This window comes from Lepisosteus oculatus, chromosome 11, assembly GCF_040954835.1.
Source record: "Lepisosteus oculatus isolate fLepOcu1 chromosome 11, fLepOcu1.hap2, whole genome shotgun sequence".
NCBI lineage: Eukaryota > Metazoa > Chordata > Actinopteri > Semionotiformes > Lepisosteidae > Lepisosteus > Lepisosteus oculatus.
This window is the reverse complement of record NC_090706.1, coordinates 16374907-16392080: the sequence shown is the minus strand read 5'-3', so window position 1 is coordinate 16392080 and position 17174 is coordinate 16374907. Positions and strand designations below refer to the sequence as shown.

Here is a 17174-nt window from a genome sequence, read left to right as displayed (position 1 = left end):
AAAACTCGTTCCCTTTAGGGCCACTCAGAGCCAACATCTGTGCCACCTCACGGGCACAAGCGGCATGATCACAGACTGGCAAACTCCAAGCCTAAAGTCCTAAATCCTGACCTCAAAAAAAGATGGTGGAAGTGGCACTTGTCCATATATGATCATGTGACTGATGCGTAAAGACGGTATACGACCTCCTCTTTTCCAGTCCAGGCTGCTCCTTCAGCTGCATTAATTACTTAATTACCTAAGGTCTTTTAAGTCAATACTGTGGCAGAGCAGTAGATTCGGACAAGGTGAAGATCCTTGCCTAAAACACATTTCCCAGAATGCTGTGTGGAATGAGCAGCTGCCGTCAGTCACAAGATAAATTTTCCTGTTCCAACTGTCTGATGCAGTGTCATTCCCACCTGTGGCTGTTCATCCTCAGCTGAGGTTAGGAGCTGTTTAATCGCAGGGAAGCCAGTTATTGGCATGTTGAGGAAAGGCTGCATTCTGAAGCTGTTGGAAATAATGCACTTTAACTCGGGTTCAATTTTTGAAACCAAGAACTGAGTTTAGAAGAAAAAATTTGAACCAGCAAGTACATTTGTTACTAGCACTGGTGATTTAGGGTCAAGCTGGAATAAAAACCAGTAGACATGGAGTAGACACAGTGAATGCCTTTGTTAGCTGCACTGCTGGGAAGTCCCCAAATTGATTCTCGATTGCTTAACTGAGCAGGTTTTGATGATCACATTAATTAATAAGGATCCATTGGAAAAAGGCTTGAACAAGAACAGTACTGTACCCCAGAAAGCTAAGTGAAAAATCAAACATCTGCATCGCAGAACCAAAAGACAGCTAGACAAAAGGCGTTTGCTCTTGTTCCAACATGTAACAGTATTTTATGACAATTTTAACTTGTTCCACGCCTTTAGACAGTGGCGATTTAATCGATACCTATGAAACCTTCTCCCATAGGAGGGGCAACAGCATGCATTCTTTCAAATAACAACAGAATAACCAGCTTTGCAGCCTGATCTCATCTGATCACATCTGAGCAAGGCTGGGCCTGCTCAGTGTTGGGATGAGAGACATCTAAGGAATGCTGCTGTAAGTGGACCAGTAGGTGGTGCTTCTAATTCTTGAGCAGAATTTCCAGGGCTTAGGCCCAGTTTGGGGGATAGCAGACACTGAGGTTCTGACGACTCGCTCATTAAAGATCCCTGCAGCACTGTTCATGAGAGCTGGCCTACTAACCATGGTGTGCTGGCTAAATTTCACTTGAGGCTTGTTCAATCCAGCTAGAAAAGTAACATTTTGCCCTGAACTCAACTGGTGAAGGAATTGCTCAGTTCTGCACCTGATCTGCTGTGCTGTGGGGCTGATTGCAGCCTTTCATTGGTTGATGCAGCAAGTCCTGTCATGCATTTGAAGTGCTTTGAGATGTAAAATGCTATGCAAATATTAAAGTGAGCAATTATTAAAAACAACTGTAGAGCAAATCTCAAACGTAAGTTGTGTAACTTGTGAGGGCAATAAAAATGGAGTAATGGCCTGGGCTTGCCGCTGGTATCAGGGTGGTTAAATCCCAGGGGACACACTGAAGTAGTGTATTTACACATGGTCCTTCACACTGCATACCTGGGTTAAACGCCCTGTTGTGTAAAAGGGTACAAATGCATGTCACTTTAGATGAGGGCATTAAGTAATTAAAATACACAGTGGTTTACAGTTTAACTGCAGGCTAACTGTCACTGCCTCTGGCTCTGATAATCATTCAGCTTCCTTTCTGTGGCTCTTATCAGACAGATGTCCAATCAGCCGCAGGTCTGTGGATTCCAGTATCCAGTATCTCCCCTCCCCAAAGTTCACTCCCCCTCCTCTGTCCTTTCCTCAGCAGGCATTTTTGGGTTTTGGTCCAATAGTGATAAAAGCCCCGAAAATAATCTGCTAGCGCCATATTTTTGTTATAGTTGCCGAAGTCAGTTGGAAACAAATTCTCCCGAACCACGACCCATTTATGCAGCGGGACCTTTACCGGAGCAGTCTGAGCGCAGTGTTGTGTTAAGGGGCACAGCAGCTGTGTCCCACCCTGGATTTAAACCTGCAACCTTCCAGAGCCAAGAATACTAACCATTACACCTTGAAACCCTTATCATCCCATGCTGATCCAGTGATTTGCAGATTGGGGGGGGGGGGGGTCCTCAAAGATGGTCTAAAGGGGATCTTCAGAGACAAAGGAACACTTTTCACCCCTAATCTAGTTCATTTTAAAAGAATCTCACTCCTGGCGAAAGTTAACGGAGGACCTGTTGACTTGGATCAAACCCATATTGTCTGCTTGTACTTGTGTATCTTGCGAGTAAGGATTGCTTGGAAGAGAATCCCCTGGACAGAAAAAGGTGTGCTGATCTAATGGGCCTGCTGAAAGGCTCTGTTTGTACACGCAAAGGCGCGTTTAATCATTTCATACGTTTGCTTTTTTGTGTAGGACTCCTGGTTTGTCTGTGGTTTTGTCTAACAGCTGGGGATCGGGGAAGGGGGGCAGCTAAGCCACTTCTCACCATTGTTTTGTTCTAGTAGTGTTTTTGTTGATGTGTTTTTTTAAATCGTCCTTTCTTTGCATGACATTGTAAAGACCCAGCAGCTCTGGACCGCTGGCATTGTTCGATAAGCAACGCCATTCATTCCGTTTCTCCCCCCCCCCCACCCACAATCGTTTTCTGGGAAACGCAAACAACAAAAAAACAAAACAATTCTCAGCTAAGTCCGCATTTCCCGGGACCGATGCACTGTAGTCTGAGCGAGCTGGCGCTCGTCAGTCAAGAGTTTGAGCGCAGCATTCAGCAAGCTCGCCAGGTGGGCAGCTGACACGAGCTCGGGTCCTACCCTGAACCTCTTCCCCAGCAGGAGGAGTCGGTAGTTTGCGAAGGCTCGGAACTTGTGATATATCAGGGCCTAAGGATGAAATGAGTTCATTTAGTTAAATCGGTGAATTCAGTTAAATGACCTTATTGCTGCTCTTCAATGTTGGCTCTTCGGGAGAGGAATATGAAATTTGTCCCGGTACACAGAGCGCAGATGAGGTTCGTGTGCTATTTCGGCCCAAGTTAAAGCAGCTTCGCTGCGCTGTGGCTCTGAAAACGGGTTGAGACTGGGAGGCCGTCTCGTGCACACAAGTGTTGTTCCTATTAAAATAAAACGGCTGTAGACTAATTTGTTCTCTTGTGTCCACAGAGTGGTTTGAGGTCAAGTGACACCTACAATTATGTAAGAAGAGGCGTTCAAATAGCAAGTCGAAAGGAAGTGGCGTCGGCATTTTTTTTTCTATGGATATCACACGCGAACAATGACATCACAGGCCACTGGAGCCGTTACACTTTCACTAGCTCAGTGCGTTACGATTATTATTTTATTTGAACGTTTTGCCTGTTAAAAGTTAAATGCCACTGTACAGGCATATATATGTAAGTTTTGCAGAAAACAAAAAAACAGTGTTGAAGGAGTTGGAAGTGTTTCCTTCTCCACTCACGCTGGACACAAAACTGGCCCCCTCTCCCCCAACCTTTTCCCTCAAAAAAAAAAACAGTTTTAGAAGGAAGAATGTTATTCTTTGCTTTGGTCGATTTCCAGGCAGTTTTTGTTTTCTCTCCCGGAGCTGCAGTGAGAAAAGTCAGACTTCAGAGAGCGCAGTCCTCCCCGGTATTGGCAGCCTCCGTTCAGTAATGAGTTCCAGATCCAGATTTCGTTGGGGGCGGGGGGAGATGTGCACGAACAGTTTACCCCTCCATCGGCGTGGCCTCCCCCTCCCATCGATGACTCACCCCCTCTCCTTCGCAAATCCCATCCTTTGCCCTCGCGCAAACAAGAGGGGGTTTCCAGCTTGAGCCTAATGAGCTCCAGGCCGACTATTTGCCGATCGCCCGTCTGAGGTCAAAGTTTAAAACGGGCACATGAAACCATGAACTGATAAAGAGAAGTGAAAGTACAAACAGATGAAATCCCGGAGCAGTTTTTTCCCCCTTTGTTATGGGGTTGGTTTTTAAATTGGAGCCGAAGACGTTTTGATTACATGTACAACGGCGGCTGCAGTCACATCTTTGGCGTGACTAACTGAAAAGATCTCAACAAACTCAACGCTGATGGCCGGTTTTCATTCACCCCCAAAGCCCTGTTCCAAAATGTCAGTGGGTTTAATGGTCTGCTCAGAATATCTATATCCAAAACAAATGGGGGTCACGGACTTGAGCCCTGTTATTATCAGCATTTCAGAAGTGCTGTTACTTTCAATCGGTTGTTAAGATCTGTAAAAAAATACTAAAACTGACGCCAAGCTGGCTTGGGTGTTTGACATACTATTCAGATCGCATTAAAACCCAAACGTGCGCTCCAAAAGCATTTTTTTTATGTGAACGCAGCAGTTTTATTAAACAGAACACCCACTTAAAGTTGCAGTTAGCAGAACAGCCACAGTAAGATTTTATTGTGCAATAAAGAATAAAACAAACGAAATCTATTTTCAAACTTTCCTCGGGAAGATAATGTAAATCTCTTCCGAATTCCTCTTTTTTTCTGGTAGTCGTGTAGCTCTTATTGCAGTCGGGGCCTTTTGTTTATGAAAGAAATACGTGCCATTTTGACGACCCCCCTAGGGAGGGATTCGGTTTGTGGAAAGAGAGGGATCAAAAGATGGATAACTGCCCACCCTTGCCACAAAAACACACACTCGGCCGGATCCACGCTTTCTTTTTTTTTTTGTTATTTTGAAAGCAGCTAAAACAGGATCCAACCCTAAATTATAACTATGGCTTGAAGGCAGCGCGTATTTCTAAAGGAGAAAATGCGTGTTCTGTGCTCACATTCGCCATCTTCTCCTTTCGGGAAGGAGTGGCGCTCGGGTGATGTTTGCTTTCCTTTGGGGTATCCTGCGCCGCAAGCTTCATTGGTTGACTGTTGTCTGTAGAAGGTGGGGTCGGCGTGTGATCAAACAGGTCCTGGGTGAGTTTTCCCTCCCCCCAAAGTTGCCCAAACAACCCACAATAATCATGATGCTTGCGGTGCAATCTACAGCCGAAAATCCGTCCATCCTGTGATCGTGGTTCAATTTTACCCATAGAAGCCTTCATACCACAAAGATGTGTTGTGATGTCCATGACACTAGATGTTTAATACCAGACAACACATGGAAATGGAGCTTTAATCATCGTGCATTTTTTTTGTGTAGTCCTTTTTTCATTCTTTGGCGTAGCTCTAATCTGTGAACTGGACAATTCTTGCTATCCATCCATCCACTTTCTATCCGCTTTATCCAATTCAAGATTGAGAGGGAGTCTATCCTGGCAAGCGGTGGGCGCGAGGCAGGGTATGCCCTGGTAAGGCTGTCCGTCCATCACAGTGCACAGACAGATAGAAACACGCTCACAGCAGGGGCAATTCTCCCAGAAACCCATTAACCCACCAGTATGTTTTTGGACTGTGGGAAGAAACTGGAGCACCTGGAGGAAACCCACATGTACACAAGTAGGACATAAAGACTCCACACAGACATCACTCCAGGACCCCACCGCTGCGAGGCAGTAATGTTCACCACTGTGCCATCGTGGATCCCACAGTATATATTGTTGTATAGATTTGGCAGCTGGGAGTACCAGATACATTTTAAAAAGCCAAGGGTGAGATTTGAACCTGAAATCTCCTGAAATCATTTGAGCATTCAAAAAAAGTGGTTTTGCCCATGGAGCTACTGTATCTTGGCTCCACAACTCTTGACAGTTGCAGAAATATGTACTGGGTCCAGGATCCACCTTGGTCCTCCACAGATATCCCCTGATAAGAGCTATTTTTATGGGTTGTGTGGGAAGCAGCTGTGTCCTCTATAAGGGCTCTTCATGCATCAAAGGTAACACACATGTGGAACACTCTAAGGCCAGGTGACCTAGTGAGTTGCTCTCCTGTGTATCTGCAGATAAGCTCATGGTGATGTCGAAATTATAAAGTTTCAACACCACATTGCAAGCAAGACATTGCTGATCTGGAATCGGTTCAATAAAGAAGAGCCAGGGCACATTCGTAGGCTTAAAGGAATGTTCTGCCGTGACAAGGTAAAGGAAGTGAACCTTTTTAACCCTGAACGGAGAAGACTGTGAGGGCACCTGAATCCAGTAAGCAAAATCCTCAACATCAGGCACCGACATCGTTGGCCTAAGCGACTTCTTCCGAAACGACAGTGAAATCTCAAATCACAGAACACAAGTGGGAACTATGGGCAAGTACGTTTTAAAAGTGAGAACAGGAGGTGTTGTGTTTTTTTTTTACAAAAATGGTTGTGGGAGTGTGGAACAAGCAGCCTTAGTCATGTCAGCAGACCAGACACTGTTTTCTTTCAGGGAGCCGCCTGGCTTCTACGAGCTGAACAAGTGTGACGAGCCGAATGGTCTCTTCTTACTTGAAATCTTTTCTCACGATCTTCTGTTCTTGCTTGCAAAGGTTGTTTGTGGAGGCGAGGAGACTGCTGCCTATGTTTTATTCCACAGAGGGTTAAAATCTCGTGTACAGGTTTCGTTCTGGGCTTGCTTGCATGCCTGTGCAGCACAGTGCAGACATGGGATCTGAGAAAGCCCTATAGGGGATGAAAAGGGATACAGATCAATGTTCATCGTTGGCGAGACCTGGGAAGAACAGGCAGCGAGTTTCAGGAAGCATTCGGAAGAGCTCCAGGGATGATTGTCTTCACCAGATTTCCTTTACGGGAGCTGAGTTACTGCTAAAATTCCTTACATGGTTCTTTAACTCCCTATTTGGTGGTGGTGGGGTGACAGACTACCCATTCACAAATACTACTGCCTGGTCTAATAATCCGACTCTCCTGTTCACCTCCACTGATTCCAGGAATTTGGGAAATTTACTCAGCACCAGAATTTAACACCAAATACTTGACTCTTGTTAGCCTAAAAAACTGACTTCAAATGAAGGAGGCAGAGCGGGATGTTTTTCCTCCTAGTATAACATATTGGTTCCTGAAGCAAAACCAGGTTTCATGTTCTGGGTTTAGTGTGAGGACTAAGGTGTCAAGAGCGCAAGGACTGAGCTGTTCAGATGTCTTGCTGGACTCAAGGCTGTTCATTTGTACTAAATCCAGTGAGCTCTGAGAAAAAGCTGCAGACTGCTATGTCTTTCTAGCAAAAAAAACTCCTGAAAAAGCTGCTCTTATCCTTGTATGTGCACGTCCGTCTCTAACATTGTGGTTCTCTTTTGAGCTGATGAATGAAACATTTTGTGCTGGTCCAGATATATTGGGAGTTCATGTCATAGTTTTCCGATGGGAAGTGAAGTCCCCTTGGGACAAACCTACGGGCACTGAATAAACCGTGATCCAGCTTGCCATGAGGATCAGAACTGTGATGTCCTGGTTGAAAGCATTGAAGAATTTCCTCTGGCTGTAGGCCGAGCCTCCATGTGTTTAGCACCAGGTGATGAGAGTTTCCGCTTTCCCATTCCCAGTTTATCTATAGCACAGCGTTCTCGCCTGGATCTTTTTCCCGTTCCCTCGGTGCAGCTAAGGAAAGAGGATGGATAGATGACAGGGATGCCTCTTCTGTATCTGGAAGAGCTTTCTTGGTTTGGATCACAAACATCTGATGCGTGCACAGGGGTCATCTTGCAGTTGGGGCAGCCTGGCTGTTAACTCTGTTAGATCTGCGCACTGTTTTTCCCCACAACATGGGAAGATGTGTCAGAAATCTTCATTCCGTTACTTCCAAGTTACTGACCTTTCTTGCACTCTTCTCCACTTCTGCCATGATATACTAGAGTAATCGTTTGTAAGGGGCCTGTAGTGTGTGCAGAATTTTAAGATTTGCTGAGGCTACAGTAGAACTAAACAAAGTCACATTGTTGTAGTTCAAGCATTGTTTTTTTTTTCGGAAGTACAATTACATGTTAATCCATTTTCCATATTTTCTGCTGTTCCTTCGCCACAGCTCTTCAGGGAAATCTTGGTAATAATTAGGCTTGCTTATTTTAAACCAAAATATTACTAGAGGCACTGGAACAGAATGCTTCTGTGGTATGCATCCGATGTTTTTATTGAGAACCATTTAGAAACGCAGGGCTGAGCCAGCCCGCTTTGCTTACCTACCCTTTTGACTGCCCTTTTGAGGTCACAGAGGGTTTCGTTCACATTTCAGATGCTCTGTTACTTCTTACTGAGCCCTGTTTCTAACCATTTCTTCCAATTCATGGTTGCGGGTAAGCAGGAGCCTGTCCCAGCAAGCATCGGGTGCAAGGCAAGGCAAACACAGACACAAACACACTCACACCAGGGCCAGTTTGCACAGAAGCCAATTAGCTAACCTGTATGCTTTTGGACTGCAGGAGGAAAGGGGGAAGGGGTTGTCTCCGTCCCTGGGAAGAGCCACTGTGAGCCACTCTGTGACACAAGCACGGCTCTGAATGCAATGGGCTTCCCGTGCCAGAAACATGCTGGATTGCAAGATAGATTGGGGCCTGCTTGGGAATGTTTAGTCTAAGGGATTTTAATCAGATGCTTCAGAAGGAAAAGGAGCCACTGCTGGGACAAGTGGTTGCTGTTGAGCGGCAATAAACACTGATCTTAAACAACTGTCTTTGTAAAAACCTTCATTTCTCTTGTTTTAAAGTGCTCTGCGGTTCTCCAGAGTGTCACACAGTTTACCTGGGCAGGCAGATTAATGTGTGAGATGTCAATAGGATGGGTCATTCTGTGTATAAACGATGTCCCACAGAGTGAAACAGAACACCATGCATGGTTACCCAGAAACACAGCACATCGGCTGGCTCCTCAAGTCTGCCTGCTTCTTTTTCTACCAGTATGAAGCAGTACCTTTTTTGGTAGTCACCTGGAGGTGTGAAACAATGCTTAGCACATTAAAAATTGATTTACCGATTAAAGCAGTCTCGCTTATAAAAACATTGCCCCCCCTCCCCCCCCAGTCAAATAAACTCTCTCTTAGTCACAGACAATGTGTGGTCGGGCTTCGGGAGCAGGAAGCAGACTTTTCATCTTGCACCCTTGCCGAGTTGCATGGAGGCACAATGCTGGGGCCCTGGGTTCAATTCTGGACCTGTGTGGAGTTTGTATGTTCATGGGAGTGTCCTCCAGCTGGTCTGGTTTCCCCCCACACACCAAAGACAAGCTGGTAGGTTAACTGGAATCTGGGATAACTGGCTGGTTTGTCTGTGTGCACCTTACGATGCATCCAGGGCCTATCCTGATTGCAACTTCCTGTTGCTGGGATGGATTCCAGCCCCAGACTCTGCACTGGACAAAGTGGTTAGAAAATGGCTGGTCAGAACTAGTCCTGCAGATCACAGTCCTGGTGAAAACTGGTGGAAGTGCTGGAATTAACAGTGAATGGGATCGCCTTGGGCTGCACATACACCACAATCTCACTGAACACATCCTCATCCTAGTGGAGACCTCACGTGTTATTTGGTGGCATTTCCTATTTTTTGTGAGTGCGTGAGCAAATATTACAAATCGCCAGCACGCAGATTACGCAACATATATTGTTATTGTATCAGATTTGTTTGGCATTTTTGCAAAGGCGTTTTTCAGCACTGAGAAGATTTCAGATTTCAGTTTCATGCAGATATGGATCAGGCTGTCCCTACTTGGAAGGCAGATCTACAATCTAGGTTAAGCAAATGCTTTTGTCCTCACTGATCCACTGACTGTCCAACGTTCTAATTCGATCAATCCTGATGACTGGTTAAGTAAGCATTCACCGCTTTGCACTGTATTGTCTTTTTCTAATTGCTTATCTGCTCAGTATACCGCTACACACCTTACAGTCAGAATTCACCGATAGTGAGAGCACTGGGTGCTGACAGGCCAGGACTGCGGATCAACCCCACAGGGGATCCTTCCTGTAGCAGCAGAGCTATTCCTGACATGATTAACACTATTTAAACCCTCACTCTCCCCTTCTACCTCGTTCACTGTTCAGGTCTCCTCCCTGATGAAAGGCACAGGATTTTTCTTTTGAAAAAAAGAAATACATCACAGAATTAGTCGTTTTGCAGAGTGGAAGAAGTGCCTTGCTTGTCTGAGCAGGCTCAGTGATCGGCGCCCCATGAAGTCGATCAACCCCACAGGGGATCCTTCCTGTAGCAGCAGAGCTATTCCTGACATGATTACTGCAGTGGACGTCTGCTCCCAGACTCTCTCCCACTCTCTCTTTTGCAAATCTCGGCTTCATGGGGCGCCGATCGCTGAGCCTGCTCAGACAAGCAAGGCACCTCTCCCACTCTGCAAAAAGACTAATTCTGCGATATATTTCTTTTTTTCAAAAGAAAAATCCTGTGCCTTTCATCTTTTTGATACAGGGGGTGGAGATGTGGGAGAAAATGAGCAGTAGCAGATATTTCAGCGTCTATCTTGAACGTTACATCTCTAACCGGCTTTTCATCACGGGGACGGTAAAATTAGCAGAATATCTCCAAAACGTATTTTTCTAGTGGAGCGTGTCACAAGGCAGGAGGGAGCAGGAGGTAGGACCCTGTGTGTGGCTAACTCCAGTGGAGTCAGGTCGGGAGGTAGATCGAATTCCAAAACGGTATGGTACCACAGACGAGAGGCAAAGTCGCGGTCAAATGGATAGAGCCGAGTCGGTAGCCAAAAGGTAATATAGACGATAGACGAGACTAGCAACTGGTTTCAGAGCTCAGGGAGGAGACCTGAATAGTGAGCGAGGTAGAAGGGGAGAGTGAGGGTTTAAATAGTGTTAATTGGTGCGTGGGCATTTAGAGTGAACAGAGCTCGTGGGAATGCTGGAGCGCTTGCATGCTTGCATGCGGTTCGTGACAGAGATTGAACCATGGAAGTAGAACCCCTAGGCAAAGAGTGTCTGGTTTGTGCCTCCTTCCAAGTGCAGAGAGGTTCTATAACCTAACCTGCTGAGCTTCAAACATAGGGAGCTGTACTAGAGCTGCAGGGAACGGCCTTCTTGCACTCGCTTCCAGGCTGGTACCCCTTGGTCACTGCAGGTGAGCTTTGCCAGCACTAGTAGTCTGTACGTGAAGCACAGCAGTGAGGCTTCTGAATTACTCTGCACGGTGTAGTTTACTGCCCTGATCCAGACTGAGCTCTGTGAATCAGCACCAACAGCGTGGCGTCTGAGCTCCTTCCGTTCCAGAGATATAGCGCCTTCTTCTCCCGGGGTGTCACGTGACTCTTGTCGCCATTGTGGGGGGGGACTGAGTGACGACACATTCTGAAAAAAAAATGCTGCAACTCTGGACCGAAAGCAACACAAATACTACTACCGTCAACACTGCAAGGCAGCACAAACGTGTTTTTTCAGAACCAAACAATTTATTAGTAACTAGAGCAAATACTAAAAATGGACCATGCCTCTGTTTAACAGTGGGGCATTACATCTCTTGCCAACACTGTGCAATGTTAAGTATTTTAAAGTGCCATAGCATCTGGAAACAGATGAAAGATCTCACTTAACAGTGATTGACATCAGTTCACAGCAGTAACTTGAATAAGCAGCTAACATGAAAACGAATTACCAATGCTTTAGGAAAAATACCTACAAATATACAAAGCTTCCGTCTTCAAACTCCATCGGAGGCGGATCCACAGTCGGCTCGCTCACTGGCTGTGAGAATGAGTCCAGTTCTGCGGACCAGTTGTCGCTGGGTCAGGTCAGAAGTGGCAGCTGTATATGCAGTCCTCCTCTTCCGCAGTGGGTGGCACTGCCAGCCCTGCCAGGCAAACAAATGGGGTGGGCTCCAGTGTTTGTGCTGTTTGTAGGGGGGGCATCTCCACGGAGCTCAGGTCTGAAGATGCCATGTCGCAGCAGGGTGTAGGCCTGTGTCTAGTAACTGTAGATACGTGCCGGATTTCCCATGAGGCACTGTAGGCACGGTGCCTAGGGCCTATGATGGAGGGAAACATGAGCGACTAATGAAAAACCAGCTGAAACAATGTGCTTGCGATCGATTCTAGGTGCTCCAAATCTAGTGGCTGTTCTAGACACTAGAAGTATAGAAGTGATGGTCACTTGACTCGCTCCATCCCTCACGAGGTTTAGCGTTGGAATAGTTTAAAGTGCATCATGTAATCGACGTGATTCAACTGGCATTAACCCCTCTTTTTGTATATTTCGGAGTGAAACTGCCCAGGGCCTACGAACACCAAAATACGGCCTTGGCTACATGCCATAACCAGTCAAGAAGAGGTCAGTCTCAGAAACAGGCAGCGAGGACCTGCGTTTTCTCTCTGAATTCCTCCTATGTGGGTGCAGCTCTTTTTTGTACAGAGTGCTTTGTGTTTTATCCTGTCCCAGACCTAAGTGGGAGGGTCCTCCTTGTCTGGCAGAGAGAAGCTTGGCAGTGACTACTAGCCATCATTCAAATTGTATTTTTGCATAGGCACACCATGGCGCTAATTAATGTTTTGCACTTCTTGTTCTCGATTACCTCTTTGTACGTGGTGTCATGCACTGCACTGTGTGTCCTGTCATTTTATTGCGAGTAATAGCGGTTAATAATCTAAAGAGTTAAAGAAGGCTGACTGGACTCCTGATGCAGAGGACCAGAATGGGGAGGAACTTGTGACCAATGTCATGTTGCTTACCTTACCTGCAATATACTCTACCATGTGCTGTGAATAGGCTTCTGTCATGTCCTATGCAATAACTAAATACAGCGTGCATGGTACGCGGGGGAGGTATAGTTAAAAGTAAGACGCACACACTGTGGTAAAACCAAATCAGATGAGATGTTGAGCAGACCTACCGCGGTAATTAAAGTCTGTCTGCAGTCATCACCTCCCTTTTCATCTTAGCGCAGCCTGAAACGTGACTGGGCAGTGCACGCACAGCTCAGCCTAGGGGTACAGCGCCGTTTTCCTGCCTTTGGTGTCAGCACCGGTTTCTCACTTTTTTTTTTCTCCCACCTCGCCCCATCTCGCGCTTGCACGCTAGGCTGCAGCGACGCGAGACCCCGGGTTCCTCTGCTCGCCGTGCCGCGCGGTCCCGTGTGTCGTGACGCCCGGGTGACAGACCACGCAGGACGCCAGCGTTCAGCGCTACGATCTGATCTCGGGTTTCCTCGCCACCCGAGAAGAGGCCGTTTGCGTAAAGCTGCGAAAAATGGATGCTTTGGAGTTTGCCCCTTTTGAAAATTATCGGTTATTTACACTGATTTTTGTCTGCATACATAAATAACACAAATGCATCATCTGCGCGCCATTGTCAGAGGCCGAGAAAGGGCTGGCGGAGATTCTCCAACCAAGACATCAAAAGCGTTCAGTACCGGCCAAACCTCAGTTTGTAATCTCTATTTTCCCATTGCCCTCTCTGAGACCTTTCTGCCGGTACGGCTTCAGTGTGGAGAATCTGTACTAGTTAATTACTGAAAAATATCGTACTGTGAGCTATAAATGACTCACGTGTTTGATATAAATGACAACTTTTTTAATAGAAAAGGGCACTGTCATTGCTATTAGCTATGCTAGTATGCTAATCAGACGATAAGCTTAATTACATGCAGGTACTGTAAATAAGGGAGATCTTTGTAAAGGTGAAATGTGACGCAGTGGTCAGCTTGTCGCCAAAACCCGTTCTCGGTCCATCCTCCCGTTGGCTAATTGGATCACTGTGGGAAACTGGGAATAATACTTCCTGGGCAGGCCCTGCGCCCTCCTCGGCGCTGTCATTCCGCACTGCGAGGGGGCTGGGACGAAGAAAGACCCCACAGAAACACAGCAGACCCCTTAAAATGGGAGTAAGACGGTGCTGGCGGGGGTGTCCGTTCCTTCATGGAAAAGAAGAGAACAACCGTGTGCCTAAGCGTCTAAGTTAAAATCGGGACCCGACCTCATTCTAAAGGAATTTGAGGGGGATGACTCTTCATCCAGCGAGCGCGTTTCCCCTGTATTTTCAGTCTCTTGCTGAGATGACGCGGTAAAGACGGGGTGCGTGCAGTGGGAAATGTTAACCATCCCACGGGATGCCAATTGCAAGGAAATGTGATGCTGCAGGTTTCCTGCAACGCGTCTTAAGGATATGCCCAATCGCCCATGATATAGATGAGCAGAATTGGATTTGTGTGGAAATTAGTGTAAACTATCTCCTTTTTCCTCGCTGAAGGGTCTGCCTGACACTGACACTGCAATCTGGAAGAGTCGCTCTTATCACAGTCCCCCCGCGACAGGGTTTGCATTTGAGATTAAGCACGTTTCTTCTGGACCGCACCCTTCCGTCGCTTCGTGTGATCGTGTGAATCACGATCGTGTCACCCGAAAACACCGGCAATCACTTCAGATCTCGGGAATGACGCAAAAATACCTCTCTGTAAAGTATGACAATAAACGAAATGTCGCACACCTGCAAATGCTGCAGACAATCTCTTGGCACAAAGGAGCAGTGTGCCCTTTGCGGCTGTAGACGATTGCAAATCGCTGCTGACTCATTTGTAATGAAGGCGACCAGACGAAATAAAGCTCCGTCTCCTCAGCCGAGTGCAGTTGTCATGGAAACTGCGCGAGAACAGGTGGAGGTGCTTTGTGAGAGGCAGCGAGGACTGGCGCAGTGCGCTTGAGTAACGCAGGGCTCGTCGCTCACTGGTGATCCGATCTTTCCCTCGTATTACCGGGGTCCATAATAGCTCCCTTTGAAGAAAAGCCTAGCTGGTCAGGAATGAGTCACACTTGTTGCGCGTAGGAGCTCTAGGCGTGAGAGTGTGCCTTCTCGGTATTCTTGCTCTGAAGGGGATTTTCTGCGGGAGGGAGGGTAAGCCTGTCTTTTCACACACAGTGAGAAAACTGAGGCGATATAAATACCTATAGTGCCCATTTTTTTTGCGTTAGATAAAGATATATCGGTCTTTAACACAGTTTCACAACACAATGCGTTTTTAAATTCGGACCCACCTCGAGACGGAGTGCAGTTCTCCAGTTACTCTCGAACCACTTAGTATACATGTCAGAAGGAACTGCCTCAAGCTTTGCCTGCTGCGTTTAAGTCGGATCCGTTTTGTGCTTTGGAGTGTAACGCGAACGTGTTATCTCAAGGATCATGTTTGATAATACAGGTGTTGTTTTCAGTTCTTCTAACGCTGTTTAGGTATTAAAAAGCTGCTTGTACAGAAGCGTAAAAATAGATGATAGATGAATAATTTAATTATAATCAAAGTGTTAGTCACTGACATTAGTGATGCATGATTAATTGGGGGAAACACGTCCATACGCTTGACCTGAAACGGGACGTTTTCACATTGAGAATGATATAGACCGTCCTCTTATCAATTACTTTTCTGGAGATCTTTTTTTTTTTAATTGAAGAAAATTACGTTTAAAGCGAGGGCTACGCTGCATGTGTTACGATGTTTTCTATTTTCGGAATGGGCCAGCGTGTCTTTAAAAGGAGAGATGATTACGTCTGAAATAAACTATGGAACTAAGCGGCGTCCATTTGGGGATATTCTAATATTCATTCCCTCGCTGAGGCTGAGATAAGGATTTCCTCTTCGAGAGCCGGAGAGCGGGAACGGGGGTGATTCTGAACAGGCGTGTCGAGACTTTAATATGAGTTTTTTTCCACGCAAATACCTCCACAGTGGGCAGAAAAAATCACACGTGCTTTTGTTTCAAGACCACACACGATAGACTAGGCTTCTTGTGCCTTCAGTTTTTTTTATGTTCCTTGCATTGTCTTAATCGCAGGCTTACATGATTATAGTGTGTACGCGAGGAATGGTGTTTCAAGTTGAATGGGATGATTTGGAATCATCATCAACCCTACACCAATTTCAGAACTGCCCTCGTTGAGGTCTGTTTGCTGACATATAACCAATTGGAACCTCTCGCCGAGGGAAAACAGACCACCCATTGCTGTTGTAGCATCGAGCCCATCAAGCTGGTGGTTAGTAGTTAGTTGATCCTGTAAAATGTTAAGAGGATCAGCTTCAATAGCATGGCTGGACTTCTTGTTCCACACTCCCACAGCTCTTTGTGTAATAAGGTGCCTCCTGTTCTCACTTTTAAACGCGCTTCCAAGTTTAAGGGAGACTGCATCAGGTTCTGTGTGCAGAACAATACACCGAAACGAAACAACGAAGCAAAAGCCTATACACAAGCAAATACATCATATTAAATAATATGATTCTGCAAAAAAACTGAGATTAACAGCTCACCTGACACGATGACAGATACTAGTGTCCCCCAACTACACAAACTACAAAAATCTTAACCCTTTTCCACCTTCTGAATTTGAAAGCATCTTCTCAGATTGTAACATAAGAACAGTGTAGGCGATATGGAACCAATATTTAATCAATTCAATAAGAAGGTACCTTTATACAAGATTCTTAAGGGCTCCTCGATCCCCAAGCGTTGCTGTACAGCAGGTTTTATAAGTCTTTAAATCTCATCTTCTCAAGAACAAGGGAAGAGCCCAACTTGTCCAATTAGTTTAACCAAATCAACAAGTTCACTACGTGTCTTGCATCAATAGAGAAACCTACAGAAAGCAAGACTACACGTAGCCTTTTTTTTCTGTGTCGTGAGTACAGTTCAAATATCGTGTAAAGCATTTTTGTAGAGGTGCAAGTACGTTATTGGTACTACGGTTGAATAAATCTCGATGCATGCTCTACAGTATGTTTGGTTTAATGTGGTGCCAGCTGAGGATCTATAGCGATGCTGTGGCCCCTTCGATGCGGGTGGAAAATGTGGGCCTGTTCTACAGGCATGGTCTTTGCAAACAACAACAGAAAATGGGTTACATAAACCTTTTGCGTTTCTCGTATTATTTGATCAACTGCGTTAGATGAGCACTGAGCGCTGTCGCAAAGCCGAAGGCGCGTTCAGCCCTTCACTACTCTTCGGACTGGAGCAATGGGTGAGAAAACCAAAATCACTATTTTTTTCCGAGTGTAGAAATCTATCGCTTCCTCTTTTTTTCATCTGAAGCTGAGGGTTTAAAGCCAGTATTAGAGGAGGCTTTTGCAGAAAAGCAAACCTGTTAACCACCAGAAATGTACGCGGCTTTTTTTCTTAATAAAAGCACTGTGGTTTTCTGGGTGGAGTGCTAGTTAGATGACACCTTTGCATCGTGTGTGAGCAAATACGATGATGTTTGCAGAAAATACGACAATAAAACCAGAAAATGTGTATATTGTTGTATGCTGTATACAAATGCAAAGAG

General features: G+C 45.8%; 1 long non-coding RNA gene across 3 annotated transcripts in view; it reads left to right on the top strand.

The window, feature by feature from the left end:
- Nucleotides 1-17174, top strand: part of LOC138241854 (uncharacterized) — a 78506-nt gene that overhangs the window by 30943 nt on the left and 30389 nt on the right. Inside the window, exon 1 of one of the 3 annotated variants that reach the window (XR_011191119.1) lies at nt 14605-14759. The exons of the other annotated variants lie outside the window; for them this stretch is intronic. This is a non-coding gene — a long non-coding RNA (uncharacterized lncRNA). Of the gene's footprint in view, nt 1-14604; nt 14760-17174 lie in introns of those variants that run through there. 3 annotated transcript variants of the gene reach the window in all.